The sequence below is a fragment of the Nicotiana tomentosiformis genome, chromosome 10 (assembly GCF_000390325.3).
Source record: "Nicotiana tomentosiformis chromosome 10, ASM39032v3, whole genome shotgun sequence".
Classification (NCBI taxonomy): domain Eukaryota; kingdom Viridiplantae; phylum Streptophyta; class Magnoliopsida; order Solanales; family Solanaceae; genus Nicotiana; species Nicotiana tomentosiformis.
This window is the reverse complement of record NC_090821.1, coordinates 29,949,579-29,962,844: the sequence shown is the minus strand read 5'-3', so window position 1 is coordinate 29,962,844 and position 13,266 is coordinate 29,949,579.

Here is a 13,266-nt window from a genome sequence, read left to right as displayed (position 1 = left end):
CAAAGCAGTCGTACCGCCTCACCCCAATGTAAGCTGGTGGAGGTGCAGTCCCACAATACCGTAATCCCTACACAAAGCGGTCATGACTCCTCACCCCAATATATATGCGGGTGGAGGTATATCACAATCACAATCTCTATACCATAATCCCCACATAAAGTGGTCATGCCGCCTCACCCCAAAGTATGCAAGTGGAGGTGTATCACAATCACAATCTCTATACAATAATCCCCACACAAAGAGGTCGTACCGCCTCACCCCAAAGTATCCAATTCTACACAAAATTCAAAAGTGAGGGTTAGGGTGTAGAATCTTGCCTCTAGGATAAAGACCTAGTGAGTTTCCCTTCTTAATCTTCCAAAACTTGGGCAAGAATTGAAGAACAATTATTGAAGAATACCTTCTCACTCTAGGGCACTCTCTCTCACTCTAAAATATCAGATTATGGTTCAAAAATAGCCCAAAGAGTGTATTTAACGTAATAGGGTCGGGTTTTAAAAATCCAAAAATGTAGCTCCGGAACAGTTTTGCGGTTGCATATACGACCGCATAGTGGTTATGCGGACCGCATACATCAGTCGCATAATTGCTGACAAAATGATCAAAAATCTGTCTGTTTATGCGGTCATTATGCGGTCCGCATAACTGTTATGCGCTCGCATAATGCACCGTATAACAGTTATGAGCTCGCATAGTCGACCGCTGCTGCCAGATTTGGCGCACTCCTGCTCACTTCTGTGGCCATTATGCGGCCCGCAAAGTGATTATGCGGTCGCATAATGGACCGCATAAACGCGCTCTTCCTCCAAAAGTTTCCTTTACTTTCCGGTACATTGTTCAACCCAAAAGGTCCTAGCCGTTCTACAATCCTCAAACACGTAAGCCTAGTCCGTCACCATGAAACATTATTTTCTTTGCAACTTTTACCGGGCTTTATACTTAAGTACTTCGAAATTTTCCGGGGTGTTACATTCTCCCCCGCTTAGGATCATTCGTCTTCGAATAAGGGTAAAAATCTGTCATTAGCATCTTATGCAACTAAGTTTGTTTTATACCACAAACTAGCAGCCCTAGAGTTTCCTTTGTAATTAGGCCTATCCACCTGTCAAAGAGCCCCAGAAACATATCCTAACAATATATACATATTCCAACGACATAACATAATACAAAACAACACCAACTGTGGCCTCATAAGCAATATATTTCCAGAAAGGAACACCCTTAACGCCAATTGTTCAAATGATACAAAATTCATAAAAAGTAAGTCTAATAATTTTTTTTTCCTAGATCACAACTTTATAAATACATGGTCATTCAAACAAATAAGGATACTTTTTCTTCATTTCTTGCTCAGCCTGCCAAGTAGCCTCTTCAACCTGTTGGTTTCGCCACAACACTTTCACAAAGGCAATTTCTTTATTTCTCAATTTTCGGACTTGCCGATCATTAATAGAAATCGGAATCTCTTCGTAAGTCAATTTCTCATTTACCTCAATAGTCTCAACCGGAACAATGAGTGTCGGATCTCCAACTACTTTCTTCAACATAGACACATGAAACACCGGGTGTACTAATGACATCTCAGGTGGTAGTTCAAGCTTGTATGCCACCTCACCGATCCTCTGAATGATTTTGTACAGTCCGACATACCTCGGACTCAATTTCTCTTTCTTACCGAATCGCATTATACCCTTCATGGGAGAAACTTTCAAGAATACCCAATCGTCTTCTTGGAACTCCAAATCTCTACGACGAACATCCGGATAGGATTTCTGATGACTTTGAGCAGTCTTCAACCACTCCTTAATGATTTTAACTTTTTTCATAACCTGATGCACAAGGTCTGGCCCTATCAAATCTGCTTCCCCAATTTCAAACCACAAAATGGGAGATTTACATCTCCTACCATATAAAGCCTCGAACAGTGTCATTTGAATGCTAGCATGATAGCTATTGTTATATGCAAATTCTATGAGTGGTAAATGATCATCCCAGCTACCTTTGAAGGCTATAACACAAGCGCGCAACATATCCTCAAGCGTCTGAATAGTCCACTCTGCCTGCCCGTCAATCTGCGGGTGAAAGGCTGTACTAAGATTCACCTGAGTACCCAAACCTTGCTGAAATATTTTCCAAAAATTAGCAGTGAATTTTGCCCCCCGATCAGAAATGATGGAAACTGGGGTGCCATGCAACCTCACTATTTCTTTGATATACAACTGAGTATACTGCTCCACTATGTCGGTAGACTTAACCAACAAAAACTGTGCTGATTTTGTGAGTCGATCCACAATCACCCAAATTGAGTCAAACTTGCACGGAGTGCGCGGTAATCCTACCACAAAGTCCATATTAATCATTTCCCACTTCCATATTGGAATTTCTATGTTCTATGCCAACCCACCCGGCCTTTGGTGTTCGACCTTCACTTGCTGACAATTTAGACATCTTGCCACGAAATCTGCCACATTCCTCTTCATATCATTGCACTAATAGACTTCCAAAAGATCAAGATATATTTTCGTAGAACATGGGTGCACGAAATACCTAGAATTGTGAGCTTCAGTCATAATTCTTTTCAGAAGAACATCCACATTTGGAACGCAGAGTCGCCCTTGGTACCTTAGTGTACCATCATCCATGCCAAGAAAAAAAGGCCATGGCCTTATGTTTATGAATCCCATCTTTCAACTGCACCAACAATGGATCGTTGTATTGCTTCTCTTTGACTTCCACAACAAGCAATGATTCAGCCCTATTTTGCACAATTACCCCTTCATCACTAGAGTCCGCAAGATAAACTCCCAAACTAGCCAATCGGTGAACTTCCTTGGCTAATGGCCTCTAATATGCCTCCAAGTGAGCCAAACTACCCATAGATTTTCGGCTAAGAGCATTAGCCAGAACATTGGCCTTTCCCGGATGATATAGAATATCAATGTTGTAGTCCTTGAGTAACTCAAGCCATCTTCTCTGCCTCAGATTCAATTCCTTCTGCTTGAAAATATATTGAAGGCTCTTATGGTCCGTGAATATATCAACATGGACACCATATAAATAATGATGCCAAATTTTCAATGTAAATACCACTGTCGCAAGTTCTAAATCATGTGTTGGATAGTTCTTCTCATGATTCTTTAGTTGCCTAGAAGCATAAGCTAGCACCTTCCCATGTTGCATTAATACACACCCAAGCACGATTCTTGAAACATCACAATATACCACAAATCCTTCTATACCCTCTGGTAGAGTCAACACCAGCGTCGTAGTCAATCTTGCTTTCAATTCCTGGAAACTCTTTTCATAAGCATCTGACCATTAGAACTTAATTGCCTTCTGCGTCAATTTAGTCAATGGAGAAGAGTAGTAAACCCCTCCACAAACTTTCTGTAATATCCAGCTAAGCCTAAGAAACTGCGAATCTTCGTTAGAGTTATAGGCCTCGGCCAATTCTTCACGGCCGCAATTTTCTGAGGATCAACCTTAATCCCCTTACTAGAGACAACATGACCCAAGAATGTGACAGACTCGAGCAAAAATTCGCATTTCAAAATTTTCACATACAACTGGTGTTGATACAGAGTCTGCAACACTGCCCTGAGTTGACCGGCATGGTCCTCTCGATTGGGTGAATATAGAAGAATATCGTCAATAAACACTATCAGAAAAGAATTGAGGAATGGCTTGAAAACGCGATTCATAAGATCCATGAAGGTTGATGGGGAATTTGTTAGACCAAAAGACATCACCTTGGATCTTAAATCCTGGTCAGAATATCCTGGTCCCTGATCTTCAATTGGTGATACCCGGATCTTAAATCAATCTTGGAGAAGTACTCGGCACCTTGCAATTGATCAAACAAATCATCTATCCTTGGCAGTGGGTACTTATTCTTGATTGTGACCTTATTAAGTTGTCGATAGTCAATACACATTCTCAGTGACCCATCTTTCTTTCTTACAAAAAGGACCGGTGCGCCCCAAGGCGACACACTTGGCCGGATAAAACCCTTTTCTAACAAATCTCTCAATTGTTCCTTTAGCTCCTTCAATTCTGCTGGTGCCATTCTATAGGGTGGAATAGATATAGGATGCGTGTATGGCATCACATTAATCCCAAAATCAATCTCCCTGTCTGGTAGGATCCCAGGGAGTTTATCCGAAAATACTCCCGGAAATTCATTCATAACAGTCACGGACTCAAATGTAGGTGCCTCAACATCGGTGTCCGTAACCCGGACCAAATGGTAAATACATCCCTTGTTGATCATCTTTGTGGCCTTAATGTAGGAAATAAACCTACCCTTTGGCACCACATCATCACCCTTCAACTCAATAACTGGCTCATTTGGAAATTCGAACCTAACAGTTCTGGTTCGGCAATCAAGCTTGGCAAAACATGAATTAAGCAAATCGATCCCCATTATCACATCAAAATCGACCATTCTCAATTCAATAAGATCGGCCACAGTGTCTCGACCATGCAATGTGACAACACAATCACTATAAACTCGCGCGGCCAAAATAGACTCACCAACCGGAGTAGATACAGAGAACGGCTCATAAAGATATTCTGGTTCTATCCCAAATTACATAGCAACATAAGGTGTGACATATGACAAAGTGGAACCGGGATCAATAAGAGCTTATACATCAAGAGATTGGATAGTCAATATACCTGTGACAATATCTAGAGAAGCCTCTGATTCCCGACATCTCCGCATAACATAAAATCTGTTGGGTCCTCCCGAATTTTGTGCACTACCCCTAGTTGCACCACACCTTACGGTTGCTGGGGTGCCTCGAGCTGGAGGTGTTGTGGATGTAGTAGCTGTAGAATTAGCTGGCGGTGCCGCACCTCTGCCCATATTTCGGAGGGACGAGCGACAATCTCTCTAAATGTGACCCCTCAAACCACACCCATAGCATACTGGTAGGTCCATGAAACAGGACCCAAAGTGCAACTTCCCACACTTAGGGCATGGAAGCCTCCGCTGTTGAAACCTTCTGTCGGGTCGACCCTGCTGGTGGGGTCCCATGTTGCCCTGACTAGGTCCAGATCATTGTGCACCCATCGAAGACTGGGCGAATGATTGGGATGGTCCTGATGGCGCTCCCTTGAATGCCGACCTACCACCACTACCACCGGAAGAACCACCAAAGTTGCCCGATGACCGGGCCTTGCTTCTACTCTGACGCTCCATTCTATTCTTCAATTTGCGGGTCTTTGTGGCTTGGGCAAATGCCACCATCTTACCATAGTTCATATCGAAATTCAAGGCAGTTGTAGAGGCCTCATTGATAACCAAGGGGCTAAGGCCATAGTGGGCAACATGTGAATAGCATACTTGGACAGGCGCGCAAACTCCATATGGTACTCCCACACATTGATACTACCCTGCTTCAGGCTTTCAAACTCAGCGGCACGAGCTGCCTTAGTTTCGGCAGGCAAGAAATGATCCATAAAGGTATCTGTGAACTTACCCCACCTTGCCGGAGGGCTTCCCTCTTCACGGGATTCCTCCCACAACTCAAACAAAGAATAGGCCACCCCTTTCAGGCGGTAGGAGGCCAACTCTACTCCCTTCGTCTCTGTAGCATACATAACCCGGAGAGTTTTGTGCATCTCATCAATACCCATAAACACCGGAGGATCTAACTGAAGAAACTTGTTCACCCTGGAACTAGCAGATTCCCCTGGATGACTGGAAGAAGTACGCCCAACACTCGATCTCTGGGCCTGAGAAGCCACTATCTGTGTAAACATTTGTATGGCTCCCCTAATATCAATATCAGACACACCAGAATCGGAAGCTGGAGCTGGAGGTGGAACTGGAATATTAGTTGGAGGAACCGTTGCACCTTCTGTAGGTGTAGGGACAGGTGCGGTCTGATCAGTTGTAGTAGAGTCAAGCAGTGTAGTAACTGGAGGAATATTTTCACTCCTCGGGTGCTCACCCGCATCATCAATTATACGGTAAACTGTCACTCCTGGGGTGACATTGGCTCTTTGGCCAGTTCTTGCCTTCTTCTTAGGTGCCATGTACTGAAAATTAGAGCAACGCATGAGTTAAAGGAGGAACAATCTTACAACCAGCTTTATCGCACGATCAAGAACAAGAAAGAAGGGTATTATTCCTAAATGCCCATGTAGCATCCTAATTATAGATGTGGTCGACAACACACCTATAATAAGGACTCTACTAGACACGGTTCCGAGACATCCTAGGATACTTTAAAACCTTAGCCTCTAATACCAAGTTTTTTACGCCCCAAAACCGAGGAGCGCAATCAGCGCTCAACCATGTGAACCCGCCCGAGCAATCTTATTAGATTTCCTTCTACCAAAACTCATTCATGAATAGTGAGAATATATATGTTTTCGTTAATCAACACATAAAGTGATCATGTCTGCAATACCAATTTCTTACCATCAGTTACTTTATTTTAAAGTCTCAATTCGATACACATTTTTCATAATCTGAAGTGGAAATAGTAATTCAAGCACAACACACGAGTTTGACTACCCCAGCACCATTATACAACCCACACTATGTCTACGGAGCCTCTATAGATAAAGATGAGTACAATGATAATGCCGGCAATAAGGCCCCGACTATACCTCAAACAAAATACACAAAGAACAAAAGATACATGACCCCGGGATGAAGTGGGGCTCACCAAGTCAGCTGGGAAGAAGGTGTGCTGCTATCACTGATCAATATCTCGTACTGTGGAACTACCTGCATCCATTTAAAAGAGGCAGCGCCCCCAGCAAAAGGGACGTCAGTACCGTAGAATAGTACTAGTATGAAAACTAAACACTAATTTAAGAATTCGGAAATACAAGATGAATATGATGAACCAGTGCAATAATAGAATAATATAGATAACCACTTAAAATATAGCAAGCTTATTAAAAGCTATCAATAACATTTATAGGATTTAAGATGAGATCCTCTGTAACCATCTTCACACAAAGCGTCCCCGCCGCCTCACCCGATGTATGCAAGTGGAAGTGTACGTACAATACCACAACTCTAATCAAGCGGCCCTGCCGCCTCACACCAATGTATGCGGGTGGATGTATAACCACAGTACCAAGAACTTACACAAAGAGGCTATGCCGCCTCACCCCAATGTATGCGGGTGGAAATGCATCAACGATACCAATGCCAATACAAAGCGGCTCTGCCGCCTCACCCCAATGTATGCGGGTGGTGGTGCCACCAAAATACCAAAACTATACACAAAGCGGTCGTACCACCTCACCCCTATGTAAGCGGGTGAAGGTGCAGTCCCACAATACCATAATCCCTACACAAAGCGGTCATGCCGCCTCACCCCAATATATATGCAGGTGGAGGTATGTCACAATCACAATCTCTATACCATAATCCCCATACAAAGTGGTCATGCCGCCTCACCCCAAAGTATGCGGGTGGAGGTGTATCACAATCAAAATATCTACACAACTTGGCATAATAACTTTCACATAAATCACGACTAGAAATTATAACATGTGGATACATAATCCATAGTTTGGGACACATCCTCAATTTATAATGCAATATGATAAGAGCATTTGAAACACGCATTGAACATATATCTTCATCACAAAACTTATCGGAATACTCCATTTATAATCAACATCTCGGAACTTACAAGGATATTGGGAATTCCAATTCTTAAAGAAGAGTTTAGTCAACATACCTCACTTGAGCTTCCTTACACTCTAAATGTTCCGGAATTCTTAGCAACTTCAATCTATTTTAGAAATATAACAAATTGAACCAAAATTAGGAAGATGATCATGGTTCTAGCTCATTTGAGTATTTTATCAAACACAAGGTGTGCATAAGGTTTCCAGGCCCTTTTATGGAGAATTCCATTATCCCACAACCCAATATTTACCATGCCTAGTTCAACAATCTTCCTACACCCCTTGATATCACATGCATGTAAATAAACAACCCTCATGTCCAGAAATTATCTTGCTAATTATCCAATTCTACACAAAATTCGAAAGTGAGGGTTAGGGTGTAGAATCTTACTTTTAGGATGAAGACCTAGTGAGTTTCCCTTCTTAATCTTCCAAAACGTTGGCCAGAATTGAAGAATAATTATTGAAGAACACCTTCTCACTCTAGGGCACTCTCTCTCACTCTAAAATATCAGATTATGGTTCAAAAATAGCTCAAAGAATGTATTTAACGAAATAGGGTCGAGTTTTAGAAACCCAAAAATAGAGCTTCGGAACGGTTCTGTGGTCGCATATGCGACCACATAGTGGTTATGCGGACAATATATCGGTCGCATAATTGCTGACAAAATGATCAAAAATCTGTCTGTGTATGCGGTCACTATGCGTTCCGCATAACTGTTATGCGCTCGCATAATGCACCGAATAACAGTTATGCTGTCGCATAGTCAACCACATAGCAGCTGCCAGATTTGGCCCTCTCCGGCATACTTTCGCGGCCATTATGCGGCCCGCATAGTGATTATGCCATCGCATAATGGACCGCATAAACGCGCTCTTCCGCCAAAATTTTCCTTTGCTTTCCGATACATTGTTCAGCCCAAAAAAGTTCGAGCCGTTCTACAATCCTCAAACATGTAAGCCTAGTCCGGCACCATAAAACATTAGTTTCTTTGCAAATTTTACAGGGCTTTACACTTAAGTACTTAGAAATTTTCTGGGGTGTTACAAATTCACATGTGCTAATATCACAACAACACGACATATCAACTCGTATCACAAGTGCCCATAGGCCACAACCTTTCCAAAGATCCAACAATATCAATATTTTCACAACAAATAGCCCACGGCTCAACACAATGTGTATAAAATTTCAATAGCAACAAAATGAACGGGAAAGTAGCTTAACAAGGAACAACACCCCCTTTAAACACAACTTCAATTAAAATAGATTAATGACTTTCGATAACCTCAATCCCAATTAATTGTTTAAGGATAAACTCAATAGGGAATGTATTTCTATGAAATGGCAAACTTCAGATTCTAGTGTATGAATAGGCTAACAATGAAAGTGATGGCACGAACTAGCACTACGTCTAAATACATGAGATTAACTCGGCAACAAAAGGATATCATGTAACAACAATTTCAACTAAGAGTAACTCCACAATAAATTAAATCACATAATGATGAAATGATAACAAGTTCAAATAAAGCATATAAGACCAAACTCGACAAGTAAAGAATGTGACATATAACAACGACTTCAAATAAAGCATGTGATAGTAGACATGACGAATAAAAGATATAACATGTACTAACAATTCCAAATAATTACATGCAAGAAGCCTAAGAGTCTAAGCCGGTCAATTTTTCACATATAAGCTCGAGTACGTACTCGTCACCTTGCGTACACGGCTTTCACATGGCACAAATAGCACAAACGACTCAAATCCTAAGGGGTAGTTCCCCCACAAAAGGTTAGGCAAGATACTTACCTCAAAGAAGCCAAACCGAGACTCTAAAATTGTTACACCCCATGTTTTCATACGTGAAAGTATGCCATAAGTAAATTGATGAAAGCTCGGAAATGAGATGTTACATCCCGCATTTTCGTACGTTAAAGTTTCATCGTAAGTTAATCGACGTAAGCTCGAGAATGAGATCTATTTTGAAATTATAAATATTACCCTATTTCAAATAAGTGATAAGTAAATTCGTGAAAGTGAGGGGGTAAGCAAATCGAAGAAAATGAATTTCGTCGAAGTTTGACATTTAGAGATAAAATACGGTCCAAGCTATAATACCCGGTATTTATTGACTTGTGCCATACAAAGTACCACATGACCATGATAGTGAGGTGTACAAGGTATGTTAAAAGTGAGTAGTATTTTAAGTAATTTGGGATAATTCTTAATTATATGGGTAATTGATTAATTATTGGATTAGTGAGGAATTAATAAGTTAATTAAGGAAAGGGGTCAATTATTTTGGATAAACTTGATAAGCTCCTAACGTGGCAGCCCAGGGGGTCTTAATTATAGCCCAAACAGTGACTCTTGTTTAGGAAATTAGGTGGCATTTTGGGTGGCTAAGTCATCCTAAGTGGGGCCCACTCCCAAAGGTTAAGAGAACCTCTCTAAATTCACAAAATGAAAATTCTTATATCTATTCTTCAGGAACGGTTGGAGCTCACAACTTTAAAAGACCTCTTTACTTCATTAAAAGAGATGCATCTACAAGTAACGGATGGGAAAGCCACCAAAAGAATTCATACAACCCACAAAATTCTATAAGCAGCATGATAATTTGCAATAGCAACGTGATTGCTTCAATATTTCATACGAAGACTACTTAATATTATAGAAACATGGGATTTGCGATTCTAAAAGAGTACGGTAAAATCTTTCTCAAGAATATTATACGGATTTATCCCTACTCCGATCTTGCTGTCACGTGTTTTGTTGTAATTGTCGTATGTTAGAGGGATTGTCCAGAGAACCACCTCAGGTATGTTAAGTCTATCCCTTCTTTCTTTTTGGCGTGATCCATACGATACAAATGAAATGAGTAAACGCACAATTTTCATAAATGACTCTATTCATAGAAGTCCTAGGGGTGTGTATATTCTTGATTCCCCATGTGAATTATTATTATATCTTCTGTTCATGGGTCTCAGAAAAATACATATTTGATAAAGTTTATCCGAAAGGCATATTGATTTTATGACATTCCGAGAAATCTTATTAACGTATTTTCTATGCATTTCATGCATTTATATATGTACATTGACCCATGACCAGATGGCATTATATACGCGTATATTATATGTATATGGGATATGGGAAAAGATTATGGCGTTATATACGCACCACCACCTGATCAGTTGGTATACGTTGATGATTTGCCCACAGTGGCCGAGATGATATGATGGGATGCCCTCAGAGGCTTGATGATGTTATGAACGCATATATCTATGCATGGTATGACATTTATATGCATACGCATGACATTATAAATATGATTCACAGAGCTATTCAAACTTACATGTTGAGTCTTTTACTCCATGTTTCTCTATGTCTTTTATTTACTAATTTTCATTCCTTACATACTCGGTACATTATTTGTACTGACGTCCCTTTTGCCTGGGGATGCTGCGTTTCATGCCTGCAGGTTCCGAATGACAGGTTGAGAGTCCTTCAAGTAGGATATCAGCTCAGCGGAAGGTGTTGGTATGCTCCATTTGTTCCGGAGTTGCTTATTTGGTCAGTAAGCGTTGTACACGTATTGATTGGTATGTCGGGGCCCTGTCCCGGCCTTATGACGTTTATCTACTCTTAGAGGCTTGTAGACATATGTCATATACGTGACAGATTGTATGGCCTTGTCGGCCTATGTTCAGTATACGAGTGATCATTTTGGTCTTATAGGCCCGTATGCCATATGTATAAGTTTGGATTACATGTTCAGTCGTCCAATATCGAGTATTTCCTCATGTTTTATTCTACTTTTATCACAACAGCCTCTCCAACTCATTTACCTATGATAGTAAGATACGAAAAGATACGTTATGTTGGTACTCAGTTGAGTAAGGTACCGGGTGTCCGTCGCGGCCCATCGGTTTAGATACAAAAGTGGTATCAGAGCAGTTTTGTCCTATGAATTCTACAAGCCGTGTCTTGTAGCGTCTTGTTTATGGGTGTGTTGTGTACCACACTTATTCCTAGCTACAGGGCATTTAGGACTGTCGGTCTTTCTTCTTACTCCAGATCGTGTGGTAGAGCTCAGTCGTAGGAATTCAAATTCCTAAATTCTATTTTATTCGTAATAAGATGATACCTACATCCAAAAGACACATGGTAAGAGATTGCATGTGGCCGTGGAAAAGTTGAGTCAGAGAAACTCGATTTTTCATGATGCTTATGATGAGTAAATGTGAGGTCTTCAGCAGAACATGTATGTACTAAGACGTGTATGCTTCTTGATAAGGATCCTTAAGGCAAGAATATCTATCTACCCATATGGTAAGAAGAAATGAGAGATTTATAAGATAGATACAAGTGTCAATAAGTAAAATAAGCAAGGTGAAGAAGGGTACGAGGCACCCAGTTAATGAAAAGTATCAGTATTTACAATTCAGGCAGAGAAATATAAGCATTTTGAGTTACCTTCAACAGTAACAGAGGTATGTACAATTGGCCATACCCATCTTAGTTATGCCCTATGGGAGCTAGCAAATATGGTTTGAGATAAGGACGAGATATCAGGATCCCGCTGGGGTTAGAGTAACCCAAAATGATAGATGGATTGTTTGCGCCAGTTGACATTTCTGAAGGATATTGCAAATGTGCTAATAGATCTCCTTGTGAGACACCCAGATGGTGCACTCTAACATAGTACAACTAGAAATGAGTATTACAAAGATAGGCACTAGAAGCCTGGAAAGGATAAATATTTCCTTAGTGTGGCTCCCGTCCCTAATAGAGAGAAAATGTTAGGCAACCCGAAGAGCCAGTGGATGAAGCAAGGGGAGCTAAAAGAAAAAGAATGTCTTGTTGATGTTTTTAGAATAAATTGATAGATAGAAATGTTAGCAGGGAAAAAAGAAGAGAGTTAATGAAGCATTATGAGTAAGATGTGATATGTGAATGACAACAGTAGATCAAAAAATGACAGTATTACAGAGTCTATAGACAAGGAAAGGAAAATACGAGAGGTAACAGGCCTTGAGGCAACAAATGCGTATAGATCATAAAGTCACATCCTCATTTCGAGAAATAAGTTCGTGACTCTAACGTGATTACTAGAAGGAAAAGTTAAACCCCCAGAGTAATGGATATCAGTATGGGCTGGTGAACAAAATAAACTAAATATGAATTAGGGACAGAGTGATTTGATAATAGTCGGCATCATAAGAATTTCAGATATTGCGTTCCAACAATAATAAAATGGACGACAGAAGAATAATCTTTAAAGGTCATTCAGGAGGACGCTTCCCTAAAGCAAGCAATGTGAGCAATGTTAAGCTTAAAGGACTATGTGTTCCAGTTATACTATGTGTCACCCACGTGAGTAAGGAATTTTGTTATCCTTGGTACAGAAGGATGTCCGCAAGGCAAGTAAGGGTCATCGATGATGTGAAAAGACGCTAAAGATGAATAGGTAAAATATCTATACGTAGATTATCGTAGCACTAAATCTTAGTACTATCCTAAAGGGGGGAATATGGAGTGATGTGGCAGTAAGTCGGAATCAAGTGGTTCTAGTCATTATGGAATGGTAAAG